Genomic DNA, 21,110 nt, shown 5'->3' on the forward strand with positions numbered 1-21,110 from the left:
GCTATTAGCGATACCATGTCGATGGTTGAGGTAGCCGCATATGGATTGAAGGTGGATCCTATTAAGAGAAAAGGATCAATCAAGGTTGGAGAAGAGGAACCTATTGGGATTGAAGAGATATTGCCGTGTGCATTAGAATCTGCTATGAAGGGTAAGATGACTACAAAAGTTTTGTGTGAAGCTAACGATTTCATTCGTCTAGATTCGGAAACAGGTTGGGGCAACCCTGTAGATTATTTGTCAATGCAGAAGTACAGTGACAAATGTCAAGCAAATGAGGCCGTTGTTGAGGAGAAACATAAGCGTTAGAATGGGGATGAAGGGCCTTCATAAAGAGCCACAAGGAGCGGAGGTAGAAATGACACAGTGCCTTCTAAATCAAGTTCTTTACAACAAATGCCTACCCCTGAGGTGCGAATGTAGGAAGTCTCTAAAGAGAAGAAGAAGGAAGCAACAAAATCCAAAGCAAAGGGTCCAGTCTACAAAATCCAATCCAATATAGAGGCAACAATGGATCTCAAAAAGGTTTTGGAAGAGAGGATTTTGAACAATAAGGTTGAATTTACCTTGGGTGAAGTCCTTGGCATACCAAATCTAGAGTTCCATGAAGAAATACTTGACATTATAAAGAGAGAGATACAGTCTCTTACTGAATCTATCCATGTACATTGTGAAGAGAGACTTTAAATGCACAGGGAGTGCAAGTGTATGGCGAGCAAGGTGATGAAACTATAGCTGGATGCTACAAGTGTAGGGGAGGAGTTAAACAAGTTCTCTTTTGGATGATGAACATGAGTTCGAGACCACTCACAAGAGTTATTACTTGGAGAGTAGTTTGGCAAGAGCAGTTACTAAGACCTTGGTAAAAGAAGACTTAGAAGATACATACATTGCATTGATAGATTATGGGATATAATTTCAATTAATGTCAAAGAGTCTTTATCAAAAAGGAAACTGACAACAAACAATTCATCAAGGGAGTTGTACGAAGCTTGTCCAAATGTAAAGGTGACTATAGGGGATGCAAAAGATGACCAAAATTTCTTTGTACATGAGATTTCTACATACCCTCTTATCCTTGGGAATCCATACAACACGGCTACTCACATGGAAACCAATGTGATGGACAATGGGTCAGCTTATGTTAGGATAAGGGGCAGGGATGGGAAGCGTGCAATACAGTTCCTTACTATTTGTGTGGACTATGAAAGGAGCCGTGAAACTGTTAGAGAGAAACCCTTGCCAAAGACAAACAAAGAATTCCAGGACTACATGGATGTGAGGGGTTTTGGGCATATACCATTGTAGAGAAATATTGTAGTGGTACAAGAAGAGAAAAGTTCTCACATGATGTATATGCAAAGGAAACATTTTATATAGGTTTTGTAGGATTAATAGCCTATGGATCTATTGCTTTTACAAAGTGTGAGGACTTAAAGCGGATTGAATGACAACATGTAAATAGTGTACAAAAGGTTTTCAGGACCAATGGTTTGATAGAAGTTGATGAATACATTGTAGGTGTGTTTGATGACTATTCATTTCTGGATACTATGCAAGATTTGGAGTCTTCAGTGGATTGCAATTTACATATGGAAAGTGAGGTCGTGAAAGTATGCTCAATAGAAATGTACAAAGTCATTGAGGATTTAAAAAATGCTCAAGATGTTGATGTACAAATGGAGACCAATTACAAGTCCGTGGCAAAGAAATTTGTGATCCAAGCAAGATTGGACATAAGTTTACACATGATACTTTGAAGGAGTTAAAGATTGGTTGCAAGGATAGTTTGACAGGGGTTGAAAGAATATTCTTTGAAGGAATTCTTATCAAACATGGAAAGGCTTTTGCATTCAAGCTGCACAAGATAGGGTGTGTTGATCCATCAATTTTTTCTTCTATGGTTATCTTCACTATCCCTCATGTACCTTGGAACTTGAGACCTATTCCGGTTCAACCGGTTCAAAGACCCATTTTCCAAAACTCATTGAGTTGCTTAATGAAAAGATCAAGATGGGTATTTTAGATCCTTCTTGTGCTTCATATTCAAACATGTAGCTCACAATTCCAAAGAAAATGGGTTCTTCACGCTTTATTCAAGATATGCAATCTGTAAATAAGGTGACAATAAAAAATGTGGGTATGTGGCCAGTTGTAGATGAGTTTGCAGAGGAATTTTACGGAAGGGATATATATTCTATGGGGGATTTGTACTCAAAGTATGTTCAGTTCCAACCATCTATGGAAAGCAGAGACTTGGCTACCATAAGAACACCTTTGGGTTTGGTGAGGATGTGCACCTTACCTCAGGAAGAAACTAATTCAATTGCACCTATGATGAATGGTACAAAAATAGTTCTACATGACTTCATACCGCAAACTACAATGCTCTTTCTTGATGATGTGCCAATTACATGATTTTATGTAAGTGATATAGATGTGGCTCTAGACTTGAGGGGGTTCCTCAAGTATGTGGAAAATCATATCAATGATTGTGAGGAGATCTTGTCAAGATTGAAAGAAGTGAACCTTACCTTGTCTAGGTAAAAGTCAGTGTTTGGTGTGAACAAAGTTCTTATTGTGGAACATATGAGTGGACATCTGGTAGAAGGCCTTGTCCAACAAAGATTGATGTGATTCAAAGAATGAAAGAGACATGTATTAATGTAGCTAAGGTTTGAAGGTTCTTGGGTGCATGTGTGTTCTGTGCTATTTGACTTCCACATTATGCGCATGGGGAAGAACTTTTATATCAATTTTTGAGAAAGAACCAAAAGTTTCAATGGGAAGAAATGCGTACCCATGCCATGAGAAAATTAAAGAATTTGTTGCTTATGTCTCCAACTTTGAGGAAAGTAAACTATGAATGTGGAAGATATGTAATTCTGAGAGTGGATACTAGCCCCATAGGAATTGGATGGGAAATTGGGCAAGTTGATGATGATGGAAAGGGATATGTGGTTAGATTGGGACCAAAAGTCCTAAGTGCTTGTCAATGCAACTATCCACAGGGTAAAAAAAGAGTTATGGATGTTGGAGCTATATATGTCTCACTCTACTCAACTTGGTCTCACCTATATATTTGTATCTTGTCCTCAATATGAATCAGTCTTTGGGAGCGTATATGGTGTGTCTCTTGTCTCGTCTCTCTCTCTCTTTCTCTCTACATCTCAACATGGTATCAGAGCAGTAACGATCATGCGCCGATTCAATTCATGGTGACAAAACAGTATGTGTATGCGATTTGCATGTAAGATTCAAAAATTGCTACAAATTTTATTTTTGAGCATTGATTCTTGTTAATTGTGGTTGTTTTGCGTTAATAAGAATATGATTAGTATTTTGTGTGACGTTTATTGCTAATCAATCTAATCGTTGATTACATTTTCTTGTTGATGACACCCTAAACTTCATCTCAATTTTTCTTGCTGTTCTGCTCAAAATTTGGAGAAACCGGAAAAGCACAATGGAGTGTAGTGCAATGGCACTTTTCATCCAAAACTTGTTCGTCTCCTCGAGCTCTTCGATTTGAGTTCTAGGTTTGCGTCAATCGGAGTTCGCAGTAGAAAGTTATGCTGTTTTTACTGCAATTGAGCTTGATGCAGCTTTCTTCGTCCTACTTCTTCGTGAAGCGTCCGCGATCGTTTTTCTTATTTTGGCGTTAACTTTTTCGAGAAGATTTAGCTTTTTGCTATTCATATTGTGGCCGTCAATCTTGCGTCTCACGCCACTCTATTTTGAGGACTCTTTTATTATTAACGTCTCCTTTACCCTGCCCTTTTTGGGTGACGTCTCTCACATCTTTGGAAGTTCCTTGAGCATCCTTCTTACGTTTATCGTTGACAGAACGCAGTCCTCATATCTCTCTCATTCTCAATTGCGGCCTTCACCATATATGGCGTGCAAATTCTGCGATCTTTTCTTATACGTCTTCTCGCAACAAGATATGGCTATGAATATTCTCGTTAACGGCTTTCCTTCTGGCCAGCGTTCTGTTCCTCCTTTCCAAGGTTAAAGGCTTTCCAGGCTGGAAAGCAAAGATGTTGTTAATTCTTGAAGGCGATGAACTCTCCGATGTTGTTCCTGGAAATCGTGTTTGTCCGTCTCACCCTGTTGATACGGATAATGATAACGTGCTTATCACTGAAGGACCTATATTTGAAGATTGGAATGTTACCTATACGGATTGGCAACGACGTGATAAAGCAGCTCGTCGGTATATTCTTTCTGCTCTTACTGATTCCCTTTTGCTTGATATGTACGAACTGCCTACTTCCCACGACGTATGGAAGTACCTTATTGCAAACTTTCAGAAGAAATCTGTCACAGAAATACTTTATACCTGAGCGTTGCTTAACAAGTTACAATATGAAGTTGGTACTGCCATTGTTGAGCTTATATGTGAAGCTACTCAATATATAGCTTCTCTATATATGGCACCCAGGTCCCCTCTATATATACATCATCTCATGTGTGTATTCTACACACTTTGGGGTTCTACTTCTGTGTTCTCTCCTTCTCTCAACATGGTATCAGAGCAGTACGTTTTTGTTTTCAATTTTTCTCCTGATCAAAATTGATTTTGTAGAAACTATCCGCTTAAGGGATTGGAATCAATGTGGTCTACAACTTTGCAGAAGGAAGTTTCTTCAAATTTTGCACCGATTTTGAGTTATCCTTCACGGACTGCGTACATACCTGAAAAACAGCTTCCGCGTTTTGTTTTTGATTTTTCTACTAATTGGAAACGATTTTGCAAAAACTACCCAAGTGAGGGATCGGAATAGATGTGGTCTACGACTTTGCAGAAGGAAGTTTCTTCAAATTCTGCACCGATTTTGAGTTATCGTTCACGGACTGCGTACATACCTGAAAAACAGCTTCCGCGTTTTGTTTTTGATTTTTCTGCTAATTGGAAACGATTTTGCAGAAACTACCTAGTAGCGAGACCGGAATTGATGTGGTCTACAACTTTGCAGAAGAAAGTGTTTTCAAATTCTGCACCGATTTTGAGTTATCGTTCGCGGACTGCGTACATACCTAAAAAGCAACTTCCGCTTTTTGTTTTTGATTTTTCTGCTAATTGGAAACGATTTTGCAGAAACTACCCACCTAGGAGACCGGAATCGATGTGGTCTAGAATTTTGCAGAAGGAAGTGTTTTCAAATTCTGCACCGATTTTGAGTTATCGTTCGCGGACTGCGTACATACCTGAAAAGCAACTTCCGCTTTTTGTTTTTGATTTTTTTGCTAATTGAAAACGATTTTGCAGAAACTACCCGCGTGAGAGACCGGAATCGATGTGTTCTACAACTTTGCAGAAGAAACTACCCGCTATGGGAGACCGGAATCGATGTGGTCTATAACTTTGCAGAAGGAAGTTTCTCTAAATTCTGCACCGATTTTGGGTTATCGTCTCGGACTGCGAATATGTTTGAAAATCAAAATTTTACTTTTTACTTTTGATTTTTCTCATAATTGAAAACTTCTCAATTATATTTTTCTTCATCAATCATATATTTGTTACTGACGTAACTTTGCTGCAGAAGCCAGTTACACATCGTTCCGATTCAGTCGAGCCGTTGATGATCGTCCAAATTCTATCGAGCTACTGTTGGTACATGATCTTTTGTTATATGATATACTCGTTCATTGATTCTCGTATAATTATTCTTTTAGAGATATAGTTTACGTCGTTTTATTGATAATTTCTCATTAATACCATAGTGATTTTGATGGTACCATGATGATGTTTTGTTAATACTTTGGTCATGGTGATTTTCGTTGATACCATGATGATATGTCATTGATACCATGGTTATTCTCGGTGGTGCCATGATGATATTTCATTGATACCATGGTTATTCTCGGTGATGCCATGATGATGTTTCGTTGATACCATGGTTATTCTCGGTGATGCCATGATGTTGTCTTGTTGATTCCATGGTGATTTTTGTTGATACCATGATGATGTTTTGTTGATACCATGGTTATTCTCGGTGATACCATGATGTTGTTTCGTTGATACCATGGTTATTCGTGACAGCATGAAGACATGCTTGGTGATGCGATATTGATGACAAGCTACACAGCAGATTCACGGAGACACTTTTGATTACAAGCTAATCGATAGCTTTTATACCTCTTTATTGAACCTTTGTATTCATTATTGTATTTGATAGGATAGGAGTAATGTAACTCCTCATAAAACATTCATTGTAAAAGGAGTGATGTAGCTCCTCGTAAACATTTGTATATTTAATGATTTTTATAATATAACGGTGGGTGTATATAGAGCTGTGGGTTTTTCCCTTGATCCCCCAAGGGTTTTTTTCATCCACAGCTAGGGACCCTTATTTGAGCGGGGGTGTTGAGCTTATATGTGAAGCTACTCAATATATGGCTTCTCTATATATGGCACCCAGGTCCCCTCTATATATACATATATCATCTCATGTGTGTATTCTACACACTTTGGGGTTCTACTTCTGTGTTCTCTCCTTCTCTCAACAGCCATGACGGGACATATTGAATCTTTCAAATCTATTATTAATCAACTTGCTGCTGCCGGTGATCCTGTTCCACAAAAGCAACTGATTACACTTCTCCTTGATACTGTGAAGGACTCTTCTTATGATAACATTGTTAATATTCTCTCTAATAAAGATGGTCTTGATTTCGACCAAGCCTGCATGTCTTTAATTGAATACTCTCAACGTCAAGAACGTCGTAATGCTAGTCATGATACAGCTATGATTTCACACGAGGAGACTGAGTCACAATAGATGGAACGGGCTTTTTATGCTCGAAGGCGTCCATTTCAACGAGGAAACCGCAGAGGTGGCCGTCGCGATAATATTTTCTCTCGTCTCAAATTTCCTAATAAGCAATGTTCTTACTGCAACAGAAATGGCTATACTGAAGATGATTGTTGGGCACGTCAACATGATGAAGAACACAATATTACCACAAAACAACCACGTTTATCTAGAGACTCTTCTTCTTCTTCTTGTGAATATGGTGGACGATCTGACCATCCTTGTTTCCAATGATTTGGGATTTTTTCAGCAAGTGAAAAAGTTATTGTCTTCTGCATTTGATATGGTGGATCTTGGAGAGATTCACTCATGTCTTGGCATTCAAATCCAACCGAACCGTACAAAAGGTATTTTATTCCTTCGACAGTCAAAGTTTATTGCAGATACTATTCAAAAATTTGGTATGGAATCTGCACATTCAGCCAACACACCTTGTCTTGCAAGCTCTACGAAGAACACTTCTGACAATGGCGGTCAACTTGTCACAAATCAACCTTATGCTAACTTGATTGGATGTCTTCAGTTTATTGGCATGAACACTCTTCCTGATATTCTGTTTGCTGCTAATTATCTCGGACAACATCTTGCATGTCCTTCTCTTAAGCATTGGTCTGCTGCAAAGCGTGTGTTGAAATACTTGAAAGGCACTACAGATTTTGGTTTAGTCTATCGACGACAACTCACATCGGATTCTATGCAATCTCTTTCTCTTTTGGGTTACACAGATGCAGACTGGGCAAGCTCACATTTATCTATGCGATCTACTAGTGGAAATTGCTTCTTTATAAATGGTTGTCTTGTTTCTTGGACTAGCAAGAAACAACGTTGTGTTGCAGTTTCTACGACTGAGTCAGAATATGTTGCGGCATCACTTGCAGCTCGTGAGTTGATTTGGCTTTGACAAATGCTGGTTGATATTGGTCACTCTCCACTTTCTAGCACACCCTTGCGGTGTGACAACCAAAGTGCTATTAGTCTTGCAAAAGACTATGTTCAACATAATAAGTCAAAGCACATTGCTGTCCATTATCATTATGTCACGTATGAAGTACGCAAAGGAACCATTATGGTTGAACACTGTCCAAGTGACCAGATGATTGCAGACATTTTGACCAAAGGCCTCAACGAGTCACGTTTCATCCTCTTGCGCTCAGAGCTTGGAGTTGCTTCGACCTCACTCTTTCTAGATTAGCTTCTTTGCTATTGTAATAGCTTTGTACATATGACATTGTAATCTTTTAGGTACCATGCACTATGCACACTCCACATTTGCACATTGTGATCTCTAAGTCACTTGAATATTTGTACATAGATGCACAATTCACTTTCACATCATCATCGCTGGTTCATATTTTCACATTGTATAGGGGCTTGGGTTTTTCCCTTGAACTCCCCAAGGGTGTTTTCATCCAAAGCTAGAGACCTTTGTTTGAGTGGGGGTGTTGGAGCTATATATGGATCACTCTACTCAACTTGGTCTCACCTATATATTTGTATCTTGTCCTCAATATGAATCAGTCTTTCGGAGCGTATATGGTGTGTCTCTTGTCTCGTCTCTCTCTCTCTTTCTCTCTACATCTCAACACTTGTTCATGGCATGGATCTTAAAGCCCATCCTCATATGGGAATTTGTGAATTTCGTTCTCTTGGGAAACACAATCGCAAACCCTTTCCTCTTTCAAATACAACTCATTCTCATGACATATTGGATCTTGTTCATACTGATATATGTGGACCTCTACCTTCTTCAAGATCACAATATCGTTACTTCATTACTTTCATTGATGATTTCTCAAGGTATACGACTGTATTTCTACTTAGACAAAAATCTGAAGCCTTATCTCTTTTCAAAAAATTCCACAAAGGCTGCGGAACTTCAAACTGGTCGTCACCTCAAGAAGCTTCGTAGTGACAATGGAGGCGAATATGTTTCTCGAGAGTTTGTGAGTTACTGTGCTGACAGTGGAATTCATCATGAACACACTATTCCATATTCGCCTCAACAGAACGGTGTTGCTGAACAAAAGAATTGCACTATTCTCAATGCTGTAAGATGTATGCTAATTCATTCTGGCTTATCTCGTGTTTTTTGGGCTGAAGCTACTTTGACAGCAGTATTTATTCAGAATCATCTTCCTACTACTGCACCCTCTGGTAAGTTACCCATCACAGCATGGACAGGTGACATATATACCTTCTGTATCTCATTTTCGAACCTTTGGATGTATTGCTTATATTCATGTTCCCAAAGAAACACAAGCAAAGCTTGATGCTCCTGGTCTTAAAGTTATTTTTAGTGGATATTCTGACACGTCCAAAGGCTACAAATTCTATGACCCTTCCTCCAAGAAAGTAATTGTGAATCGTGATGCTACTTTTAACGAACAACTTATGGGAGGCTCATGGTCCATGGATGATTCTGATGATACTAAATCATTGCTTCAAGCTTTTTCATTTCTTTCAGAAGATGAAACTCTTCCTATAGAGAAACTTTCCTCTTCACAACCATCCATTCCGAATGTCGCCAATGATGATATTGATATTTTTGTTGATCTCCCTATTGATTTTGAACATGGCTCATGTCATGTTTATGATGACGATATTGCTGATAATGCCTTTTCTACTTTCGAAGATCCCATTACTTATGATGAAGCTATCTATTCACCACAAAAGGATCAATGGAAAGAGGCTATGGAAGCAGAGTACGATTCTCTTATCTCTAAAGGTACATGGATACTAACTGAATTACCTCCTAGTCGTACAGCTATTAAATGTAAGTGGGTGTATAAGACAAAAGTAAAAGCAGATGGATCTTTTGACAAGTTCAAGGCGCGTTTAGTTGCAAAAGGTTATTCCCAAGTAGCTGGTGTTGATTATCAAGAGACTTTTTCACCAGTTGTTCGCATTACAAGTGTTCGAGTTTTATTGGCATTTGCTGTTCAATTTGATTTAGAAGCTCATCAAATGGATGTGGAAATTTATATGGAACAACCAGAAGGGTTTGTTATTCCAGGTAAAGAAGACCTTGTTGCTCAACTCCATAAGGCACTATATGGTCTCAAACAAGCTTCGCGAGCCTGGTATACAAAATTTGATCTTTTTCTCACCTCTAAAGGATTCATCTCTTGCTCGTCAGACCCCAACTTATACATAAAACGCCAAGGTAGCAGTTTTGTGATTCTTGCTCTTTATGTGGATGATACCATCCTTGTTTCCAATGATTTGGGATTTCTTCAGCAAGTGAAAAAGTTATTGTCTTCTGCATTTGATATGGTGGATCTTGGAGAGATTCACTCGTGTCTTGGCATTCAAATCCAACGGAACCGTACAAAAGGTATTTTATTCCTTTGACAGTCAAAATTTATTGCAGATACTATTCAAAAATTTGGTATGGAATCTGCACATTCAGCCAACACACCTTGTCTTGCAAGCTCTACGAAGAACACTTCTGACAATGGCGGTCAACTTGTCACAAATCAACCTTATGCTAACTTGATTGGATGTCTTCAGTTTGTTGGCATGAACACTCGTCCTGATATTCTGTTTACTGCTAATTATCTCGGACAACATCTTGCATGTCCTTCTCTTAAGCATTGGTCTGCTGCAAAGCGTGTGTTGAAATACTTGAAAGGCACTACAGATTTTGGTTTAGTCTATCGACGACAACTCACATCGGATTCTATGCAATCTCTTTCTCTTTTCGGTTACACAGATGTAGACTGGGCAAGATCACATTTATCTATGCGATCTACTAGTGTAAATTGCTTCTTTATAAATGGTTGTCTTGTTTCTTGGACTAGCAAGAAACAACGTTGTGTTGCAGACTGAGTCAGAATATGTTGCGGCATCACTTGCAGCTCGTGAGTTGATTTGGCTTCGACAAATGCTGGTTGATATTGGTCACTCTCCACTTTCTAGCACACCCTTGCGGTGTGACAACCAAAGTGCTATTAGTCTTGCAAAAGACTATGTTCAACATAATAAGTCAAAGCACATTGCTGTCCATTATCATTATGTCAGGTATGAAGTACGCAAAGGAACCATTATGGTTGAACACTGTCCAAGTGACCAGATGATTGCAGACATTTTGACCAAAGGCCTCAACGAGTCACGTTTCATCCTCTTGCGCTCAGAGCTTGGAGTTGCTTCGACCTCACTCTTTCTAGATTAGCTTCTTTGCTATTGTAATAGCTTTGTACATATGACATTGTAATCTTTTAGGTACCATGCACTATACACACTCCACATTTGCACATTGTGATCTCTAAGTCACTTGAATATTTGTACATAGATGCACAATTCACTTTCACATCATCATCGCTAGTTCATATTTTCACATTGTATAGGGGCTTGGGTTTTTCCCTTGAACTCCCCAAGGGTTTTTTCATCCAAATCTAGAGACCTTTGTTTGAGTGGGGGTGTTGGAGCTATATATGGCTCACTCTACTCAACTTGGTCTCATCTATATATTTGTATCTTGTCCTCAATATGAATCAGTCTTTGGGAGCGTATATGGTGTGTCTCTTGTCTCGTCTCTCTCTCTTTCTCTCTACATCTCAAGATTCTCTAATACCATGTTGAGAGAGAAAGAGAGAAAAGAGAAATAGAACCGCAAATTGTATAGAATACACACATGAGATGATGTATATATAGAGGGGCCCTGGGTGCCATATAGAGAAGCCATGTATTGAGTAGGTTCACATATAATCTCAACAGCTAGCATCGTCGCTATAAGCATCGTTCTAACCATCGCTATATGCATCGCTATACGCGTCGCTATATAGAGACGCGTATAGTGGCGCATATAGCAACGGCTATAGTCCTTTCGTAGCAATGCTTATAGAAGCGTAGCGGAACCTTATATAGAGACGCTTATAGCAATGCGCAAGAGTTAAAAATTTGGGTGGCATGGCATTGAATGCCCTGTCACCCATCAACCATATTGAATATTTCCAAAATAGAGTAAACCTAAATGAATTCAAGATAAGCACAGATTCAACTTTAAAAGAAAGTGCAACGGTATAGACCCAAAGTAGTCACCCACAAGACGATATAACACCATTGACTCCATCATGCATAATATTGTCTGCAGAATAATGATACAAAACTGACAAAAGTAATTGGCTAGGAAATTAACGAAAGTAAATCAATGACAATTATACACATCATAGGCAAAATCACTCAATTGTTAAGATTTGCAAATGTAATAGTTACAACACAATTGTCATTATTGAGAAAATACATGGTTTTTCAATAGTTACATAAAGACGTATATAAGTCATCTCATTATACATGCTATGACAAAAGGAAACTAATGATATCTGGCTATAGCTAGATTGACGTCATCTTATCATACGTCTCATCACGTTCAAGCGGTGTATTTGTCGGATTCTGCAGAAAAAAACAGTGAGACTTTCAGTAAGTATAAGCATATAATTACAAAACAATCTATTTTCTTAGCTTATCATTAAAATACAACAAATGTAAAAGAGTAAAGTGAAATACTAACCATGGCTTCGTGAGAACTCAGAATGTCCATTAGGGTGTTTAAGCCTTTTCTGTCTGCATACTCGTGCTCGTACGGTTTGGGGTCACGTCCTGTCATCAACCACTATTCAAAACATACAAAAAATCCATTATGTTAGAATTCAAAAGTACAAATAGACGTTGTGAGCGGGATGAAAACACACAAAGTGCCTCTATAACGACCCGACACACACTCTTGGAAGGGTATACACACACACTATGGGGCACCACTCGGCTTACACAACACACCTGGCCGAGACAGGGAACACACCTCTGGAGTGAGAGGAGAGAGACTATTCACTTGCCCACTCCACATAGACACACACACACACACACACACACCCAAAATCCTCAGCTCAAAAGAGGAGAATTTTTTATGTTTAGATAAAATTGAGCTTGGGCCAACACCAATAGGGCAAATAGCTCACACAATATGGGTAAAAGATACCAGATACAATCAGAAACTAAAGCGGAAACTTCGCTCATAGGAGAAACTTACACAAAAAAACAGCAGGAAAAGAGTGAGGAATTTGGAAAAATGAATAGCGCCATCGCGTCCGGAACAGCCCAAAACCCCAGTCTACAATGTGAAAGTGCTCAAATCCGACCTCGGATGAGCAGTTTACGGCCAAAACAGGCTCCAAAATGAGCAAAAACACACCTGCGGCTGTTCCTCCTCTCTTCTCCACGTTTTTTCTGGTCTTCTCTCTGTTTTTTCAGTTCCCACACTTAGATTTATTACTTGGGCACCCTTGGCCTTTTAGATGACCTCAAACGGACCCCGAACAAGCCAAAAACTGACCTCACAGTGCATAGTTGTCACCTTTTTGCATCATCCGCGCACCTGGCACTCATTTCTTTTCAATAATGCATCCCGCAACCACGTGAAGTGGCCCCAAAAAGTGGTCCTAATGATGAACTTTCTGCATAACTCTCACAAGCAAACACCCACGTTGTGTCCGTCCTCATCCGCGTGCAAATATTGACCCTGTTCGCCCTCCTGACGCCACTAGATGCCATCTGACGCACCTGCTGACCTCACGTCTTCGGCCCCTGGATAGCTTCCTCGAGAAGTTTTACGCACTACCAACTCCTCCTTATTGTAGAAAAAACACAGTGGTACTGATAATAGTGAAAATCGATGCACTATGTACACCCTGTCCTACCTGTACACATGTGGGCCCCACATAACCACCTGGCTAAGGAAAATGGGCAATCCTTTATTTGATGCACCATGCCTGTATATGTACATATGCGCAATCCCTTGCTCCAAAAAACTCCTAACATAATTTGCCCATCCCCTAGCCTGCTAGATCATTCATGATCAGCAGCAGCAAAGAGAGATATGAGACTCGCCGCATCACAGGTCTCCTCATCCCTCACCAACACTGCTTGATCCATAGACAGCTCATCTTGCTCCACCATCATCAATCTAGCATGATACAATTTAAGACGCAACCCATTTACCCTTGACTTATGTAGAACACCATCCAGGTTAGCCAGCTGATATGTGCCATTTGGAAAACACTCCACTACCTTGAAAGGGCCTTCCCACTTAATTTGAAACTTCTTTTGGAAGGTGTTGTCCAGCTTACTATTGTAGCGCAAAACCAAGTCATGCTTCTTGATACCCTTACTTTTGACCTTTTCATTTATCTTTGCCAAAGCCTTATCCTGCATCTGCCCATAATGCTCCAATGCGCTCATCCTATCCAACTGGACCTCTTGTAACTGCAAGAGCCTCTCTTTGAATGCATCACTAGGCGGCCCAAGCAACTTCTCTAACATCTTGACCGCAGGCAACTCTACCTCCACAGGCAATAGTGCTTCCTTTCCATACACCAAATGAAATGGAGTAAACCCTGTACATGTCTTCACTGAAGTACGGTAAGCCCATAATGCACTAGGAAATTCCAAATCCCAATTCTTTCCTTGGCGCTCTCTCACTTTAGAAAGAATTTGTACCAACTCACCATTGAATCTTTCATTTAAGCCATTACACTGTGGGTAATAAGGAGTGGTATGCTGATGCTTAATCTTCATCTTTGTGCATAAGAAGTCTAGCAGTTTAGCTCTAAATCCTGGCCCCTTATCTGAAAGTAGCTCTAATGGCACCCCAAACTTGCAACATATTTCATCATACACAAATTTTGCCACATCCTTTGCAGTGATCTGTTTTACAGCTATAGCCTCTGCCCATCTAGAAAGATAGTCCACTACCGTCAAAATATAGCTTTTGCCCCTGCTTGTGATAGGTAGCGGGCCTATTGCATCAATCCCCCACTTTTCAAACACATCAAACGCCATAATGGTTTTTCGTAGCTCTGGCTTCAACACTCTCTTCCCAAACGCTTGACACCTATTGCAAGACCTACGCCAATGGTGAACATCCTTGTGCAAACTAGGCCATACATACCCCTCTTGCAAAATCTTATGCAAGGTGATCTTTAGAGCAAAATGGCCACCACATGCGCCTTCATGATTCTCTTCCAACACTCTGTAAAGCTCCTCCCGCCAAGGTACATGCCTCAACACGAGATCAGCCCCTTTCATGTATAAGACATCGCCAATCAATTTGTACTTGTATGCTCTACGCACAAAGCCATACTTCTTAGACTTCTGAATCTCCTTTGGAATGACTCGTGTTAGCAAAAACTCCTCTTCTTGAGCCAAACTTTCCCGGCAATGATAAAGAGGTAAATTGGTCCTCAACACGAATATCTCCCCAATCATGCCTTGAGCTGCTTCATGTGCCTCTCCATTTAGAGCACGTTCAATGTGTTTGATGCTCCATGCTTCAAACTTTTTTAACAGGACTTTAATTCTAAAGCACATTTCCTTCAATGAGGTGTTCTTGCTCTTCCACACACCCAACACTTGCTTCACCACTAACAAGGCATCACCTTTTATGCTCAACCTTCGAACTCCATGCTTAAAACAAATGTGTAATCCGGCTTCCAATGTAGCATATTCAGCCTCATTGTTACTATGCGCATCCAATTTGAACCCTCTCTTGCATACTACCTTCCCCTCTGGATCATAAAGTGCTATACCCCCTGAAGCTGCATCGTGGCTCTTTCTGTATGAACCATCAAAGAACAACACATGTGCATTGCTGATCTGTGTCACTTCCTCAACTACCTTTCTCACCACCTCTTCCTTAACAATAAAGGGGATTCTCCTTGTAGGTCAACAAATCAGCTAGGGTAGCCCTTGTACTATCTTCCACTAGAAAAGAGAACTCAAACTCTTGCAGCTCAATTACCCATTTCTTCACCACATTTGACATGTTAATACCATTAATTAACTGTGGCAAAAAGGCATAACTCGTCAAGAAAACAAAAGGCCGTGGTAGCAAGTAATGACGAAATCGTCGACAAGCAAATATTACACTGGCCATCACTAGCTCTACTTCCGATAACTTTCTCTCCGCTACCAACTTCACTCGGCTTGCACAATACACTGGCCTCATATAATGGCTTCCCTTCCCCTTTTGCAATAGCATGGCTCCAATGGCATCATCCCCTACTAATGGATTTACATAAAAAACTTTCTCCCAATCAGGAGCCTGCATGGCTGACAACCCCCCTAACACCTCTTTCACCTCTTGAAACACTTCTTCACACTTGTCATCCCATTGCAATGGATCATGCTTTGCCACTTGCTGTAATGGATAAAGAAGCTGCGAAGACAATGGAATAAACCCTGCCATGTACTTCACTTTGTGTATAAAGGTTGCCAATTGCTTCGTACTCATAGGTGATGGAAGAAGAATAATAGACTTAACCTTGTCTGGATCAGCCTCAATGCCATTTTCTGACACCATGTGGCCCAATAACTTCACCCTTGGCTATGCTAGATGACATTTCTTTGGATTTAGTTGTCCTCCACATTCATTATATCGAGCCAATACCATCTGCAGCTTCTCATGGTGATCAACCCTACTGCTATAGACACAGAAGTCATCCATAAAAGCTTTAACACAACTACCAATGAATGGTTCCAACACCCAATTTGCTCTCTCTTGATAGAAGGAAGGTCCATTTGACAACCCAAATGGCAATACTGTGTAGCAATAGCAGCCCCATGGCATAATAAAAGTTGTCTTTGTGCGGTCTTTAAGAGCAATCTTCAATTGAAAATAGCCTGAAAAACCATCACACACATTGTACCTCTCATAACCTGCCACTGAATCCAAGATCTGATCGATGAATGGAAGAGGATATGGGTTCTTCTTAGTGGCTGCGTTTAAGGGTTTAAAATCCACACAAATTCTCCACTTCTCATCCTTCTTTGGACTGACTACAACTGGACTCACCCATTCTGTGGTCTCCACTGGAACTATGAACCCTGCCTTCAATAACTTGTCCACCTCTTCTCGCAAGGCTTCCATTTGCTCTTGACCCATCCTTCTTAGCCTTTGCCGCACTGGCTTAGCACCTTCTTTCAGCTCTATATGCATCTCTTCGCCCTTGAACCCTCTGATCTCTTCATATGAAGTAATGAACAAATCAGGAAAACTAGCCAGCATGTGCAAATATATATCCTTCTCCATAGCTGAGAGGTCTTCACTGATCATTTGTGTCATCAATTCCTGCTTCTTTGACAACTCAACCTTGGTTTGCATCAGCCCTTCAATCACTTCATAAGGCCCTTCACTTTCATCTTCAACCTCATTCGCAAATGCAACTAAACCAATCTCCTGGATTTCTTTGTCCATCAAAAGAAATGCAACATCAGCATCCTCATCACTGCTGGTAGTGCTATCACTGTCCTCATCTGTCACCGTGGAAGAGTCTTCATCACTAGACTCATCCTCATCTTCATACAGCTCCTCTAATCGTTTCCTTGTGTCCATATTATAAAGCTTCTTGGTACCTGTCTTTCCATAGAGGCTAATTGTACCATGTCGCCAATCTTGAACAGCTCCCACTGCACGTAACCATGGTCTGCCCAATATAATAGGATATGCTCCCAACCCTGCTGGCATCACATGGAAATCAACCACTGCCTTTGCATCATATGCCTCCACTTCTAAGCTCTTTACAACACCCAAGCATTTTACTTTTTGATGGTTTGCCAATCTGATCCGAAAACCTGACACCCCAGCCACTGTGAGACCCATCTTCTCAACGCATGAGAGTGTTATGACGCATATTTGGGCTCCGCCATCCACATAACCTTGTCCCAAATTTTTCCTTTTATGCCACACATCTACTATTGGACAAATGTCTGGTAGCTCATCCATTGCCAACACCTTCACTGAACCTCTCTCTGGCTCTTTCTCCATTGGGTTAACCATCCTCTTCCACTGTCACTTTAGCTTAGGCACCATCTCTATAAGCTGCCCAAAAGTAACATCTGCCTTCCTGCTCGTCAGATCCTCCTTCAAGTCATAGCTTAATTGCCCATCCCCTAGTGGAAAATCTGAAACATGAAACTTTCCACGAGCTCTCCTTTTCCTCTTGGCCTTGACATCCTCGCCTTCATGGCTCTTTCCTTTCTTCTTACTAGGACCTGGGGCACTTCTTCCTTCCTTATCCTCTGTGGTCCTCTTCCCAATAGGCATCACTAATGTATCCTCTAGCTTTGATGCCTTCTCCAAGGTGACTACACTTAGCACTTTTGTCTTTCCCTTTTCCTCCTGGGTCAGTCCACTGGTTCCTTCGTCTCCCTTAATTTCGATGCCATAATCATTTGACCTAGTTAGCACCTGTCTTGTCAATGGATACATGTCTCCCCCCATCCTTGGTGGCTTATCACATTGCGGGCTGATGTGACCCAACTCTCCACAATTATAACATGTGGGCGTCTGCCTCCAAAACCTACCATTGCTTTGTCCAACACCATTCCTACGCCTTTCTTCACCTCCTTGCTGATTTGCAAACCTCCCTCGACCTCGATTATTTCCCACTTGACCTAGCATGTTTAGGCTGAGATTCTTCATCAAATCTACCATTTGCCTCATGTCTTGCCTTAGCCCATCATCTTGCACTGCTGTAGTGACCACTGCTGGCATAACCTGAGTAGTAATAGGAACTAATGGTTCATGATGAACCCCTGACATGCGCCCTTGTAAAGACTCTATAGGCTAAAATTCAGACCTCATTGGCAAAGACTCCACCCCTAACTGGCTCATTTTCCTCAGCTTCCACTCTTTGTTCCTTGCTACCTCTAGTGCATCTTCATATGTCCTAGGCTTCTTTAGCTCCACTCTCCAACGTATATTCTCCCTAAGACCAGCCAAGAACCTGTCCTTCTTCATCATGTCAGGCGGGGGTACCTGTGGTGCTAAAGCCTTGCACATTCGCTCCCATGCCAATGAAAACTTACGTATGTACGCATCTACTGGCTCACCTTCCTTTTGCACCAAAGCCTGTACTTCTTGGCACACCTTGTCAGGATCTTCTATCTTCACAAACTCCACTTCCAACCCATGTCGTAGATTGTCCCAACTCAACCTTGCAGGTGGATCAGCCACACGCAACTCCTCTTCAAATGCTTTAAACCAAACTCGTGCATCACTCTTCAAACAAATTTGGAGAAGGCGTAACATTTGCGTAGGGTCATGAATCTGGTTGCTAATGCAGGCAACCTCCATCTTTTCCAAAAATTCTTCCACATCTTCATCACTTCTTCCATGAAACTCCGGATAAGAGAAAGCCATGACTACCCAAGTTACAATGCTTTGAGAACCCCTTTGAACGCACGTGCAAGAACCCAAAACTTTTGACTACCCAATCCCCAGAACTTCAATGGAGCTCAACTTTAGATAAGGACAAACACATGCACATCAAATGAGTTTTCATAGTTGATCATCGAAATGACAACAGGCAAAGGACATTCCGGGATCTCTCTCAATCTTCTTGGCCCAAACATAAAGACTATGCGCTGCTGGAAAAAGATCTTCTTGGACACATTAACATTAATTTGAATTCTTTGAGTTAAATGAAAAGGAGTGAACTGAGGGCCATTTTGATCATCCATTAAAGCCAACCATGAAGCTCCCAAGAAGGCACACCTGACTCAACCTCTGATTTTGCCAAAATTTCAGCAGCATAACAGTATAAATGGCTCAAAAGACCAAAAAACCAGCCATCATAACTTGGAAAAATTTTGGCAGAGTTTCCTCAGAAATAGAGCAGTAGGAACCCAAAATATAGACTGTATATGTATGCATAAACTGTCAACAATAGAACCCGAGCATCAAGTAGGACTCACTAGTACATATCCTATGGCGAGGTCACAAAAAGGATGCTCCAGCTACCTGTATCACCGAAAGGATCTCCACATTTGAGAATCCCCCAGCTCAATAAAAACCTCACGCTATCGATCCTCACACGAAGGCTAATGCAAATCGCGTATAGTCAAGTCTCAGAAATGACTATCTTCCAGACCAAGTCTCAGAAATGGCTGGGACTGCCAAATACAACCAAGTATGGCTCCAAAAATGCGTACAATGGCAGTTTCCACAAGTAACGTACAATCCAGCAGACAATGCACTCAAACAGGCGCCAAGTGATGCATACCCACAACAACTACAAGTGACATCACTACTAGTATATCACTGTACTCCAGCTACCTGTACCTGTGTGAATCACTTGTACATGTACCTGTCCCTGTCCCTGTAACCTGTAACCCGTAACCTGTAACCTGTAATCTGCAACCTGTAATCCGGAATCTCGAAGATGGAAGCTCGAAGCAGAAGGTACTCGAAGAAGATCCTCCGTGGGGGCGCCAAAAGAATGTGAGCGGGATGAAAACACATAAAGTGTCTCTATAACGACCCGAGACACACTCTTGGAAGGGTATACACACACACACACTATGGGGAACCACTCGGCTTACACAACACACCTGGCCGAGACAGGGAACACACCTCTGGAGTGAGAGGAGAGAGACTATTCACTTGCCCACTCCACATAGACACACACACACACACACACCCAAAAAACTCAGCTCAAAAGAGGATAATCTCTGATGTTTAGATAAAATTGAGCTTGGGCCAACACCAATAGGGCAAATAGCTCACACAATATGGGTAAAAGATACCAGATACAATCAGAAACTAGAGCGGAAACTTCGCTCATAGGAGAAACTTACACAGAAAAACAGCAGGAAAAGAGTGAGGAATTTGGCAAAATGGATAGCGCCATCGCGTCGGGAACGGCCCAAAACCCCAGTCTACAATGTGAAAGTGCTCAAATCCGACCTCGGATGAGCAGTTTACGGCCAAAACAGGCTCCAAAATGAGCAAAAACACACCTGCGGCTGTTCCTCCTCTCTTCTCCACGTTTTTTCTGGTCTTCTCTCTGTTTTTTCAGTTCCCACACTTAGATTTATTACTTGGGCACCCTTGGCCTTTTAGATGACCTCAAACGGACCCCGAACAAGCCAAAAACTGACCTCACAGTGCATAGTTGTCACCTTTTTGCATCATCCGCGCACCTGGCACTCATTTCTTTTCAATAATGCATCCCGCAACCACGTGAAGTGACCCCAAAAAGTGGTCCTAATGATGACCTTTCTGCATAACTCTCACAAGCAAACACCCACGTTGTGTCCGTCCTCATCCGCGTGCAAATATTGACCCCGTTCGCCCTCCTGACGCCACTAGATGCCATCTGACGCACCTGCTGACCTCACGTCGTCGGCTCGCGGATAGCTTCCTCGAGAAGTTTTACGCACTACCAACTCCTCCTTATTGTAGAAAAAACACAGTGGTACTGGTAATAGTGAAAATCGATGCACTATGTACACCCTGTC

Source organism: Adiantum capillus-veneris, chromosome 6 (assembly GCF_014529385.1).
Source record: "Adiantum capillus-veneris isolate H3 chromosome 6, ASM1452938v2, whole genome shotgun sequence".
NCBI classification, from domain to species: Eukaryota; Viridiplantae; Streptophyta; class Polypodiopsida; order Polypodiales; family Pteridaceae; genus Adiantum; species Adiantum capillus-veneris.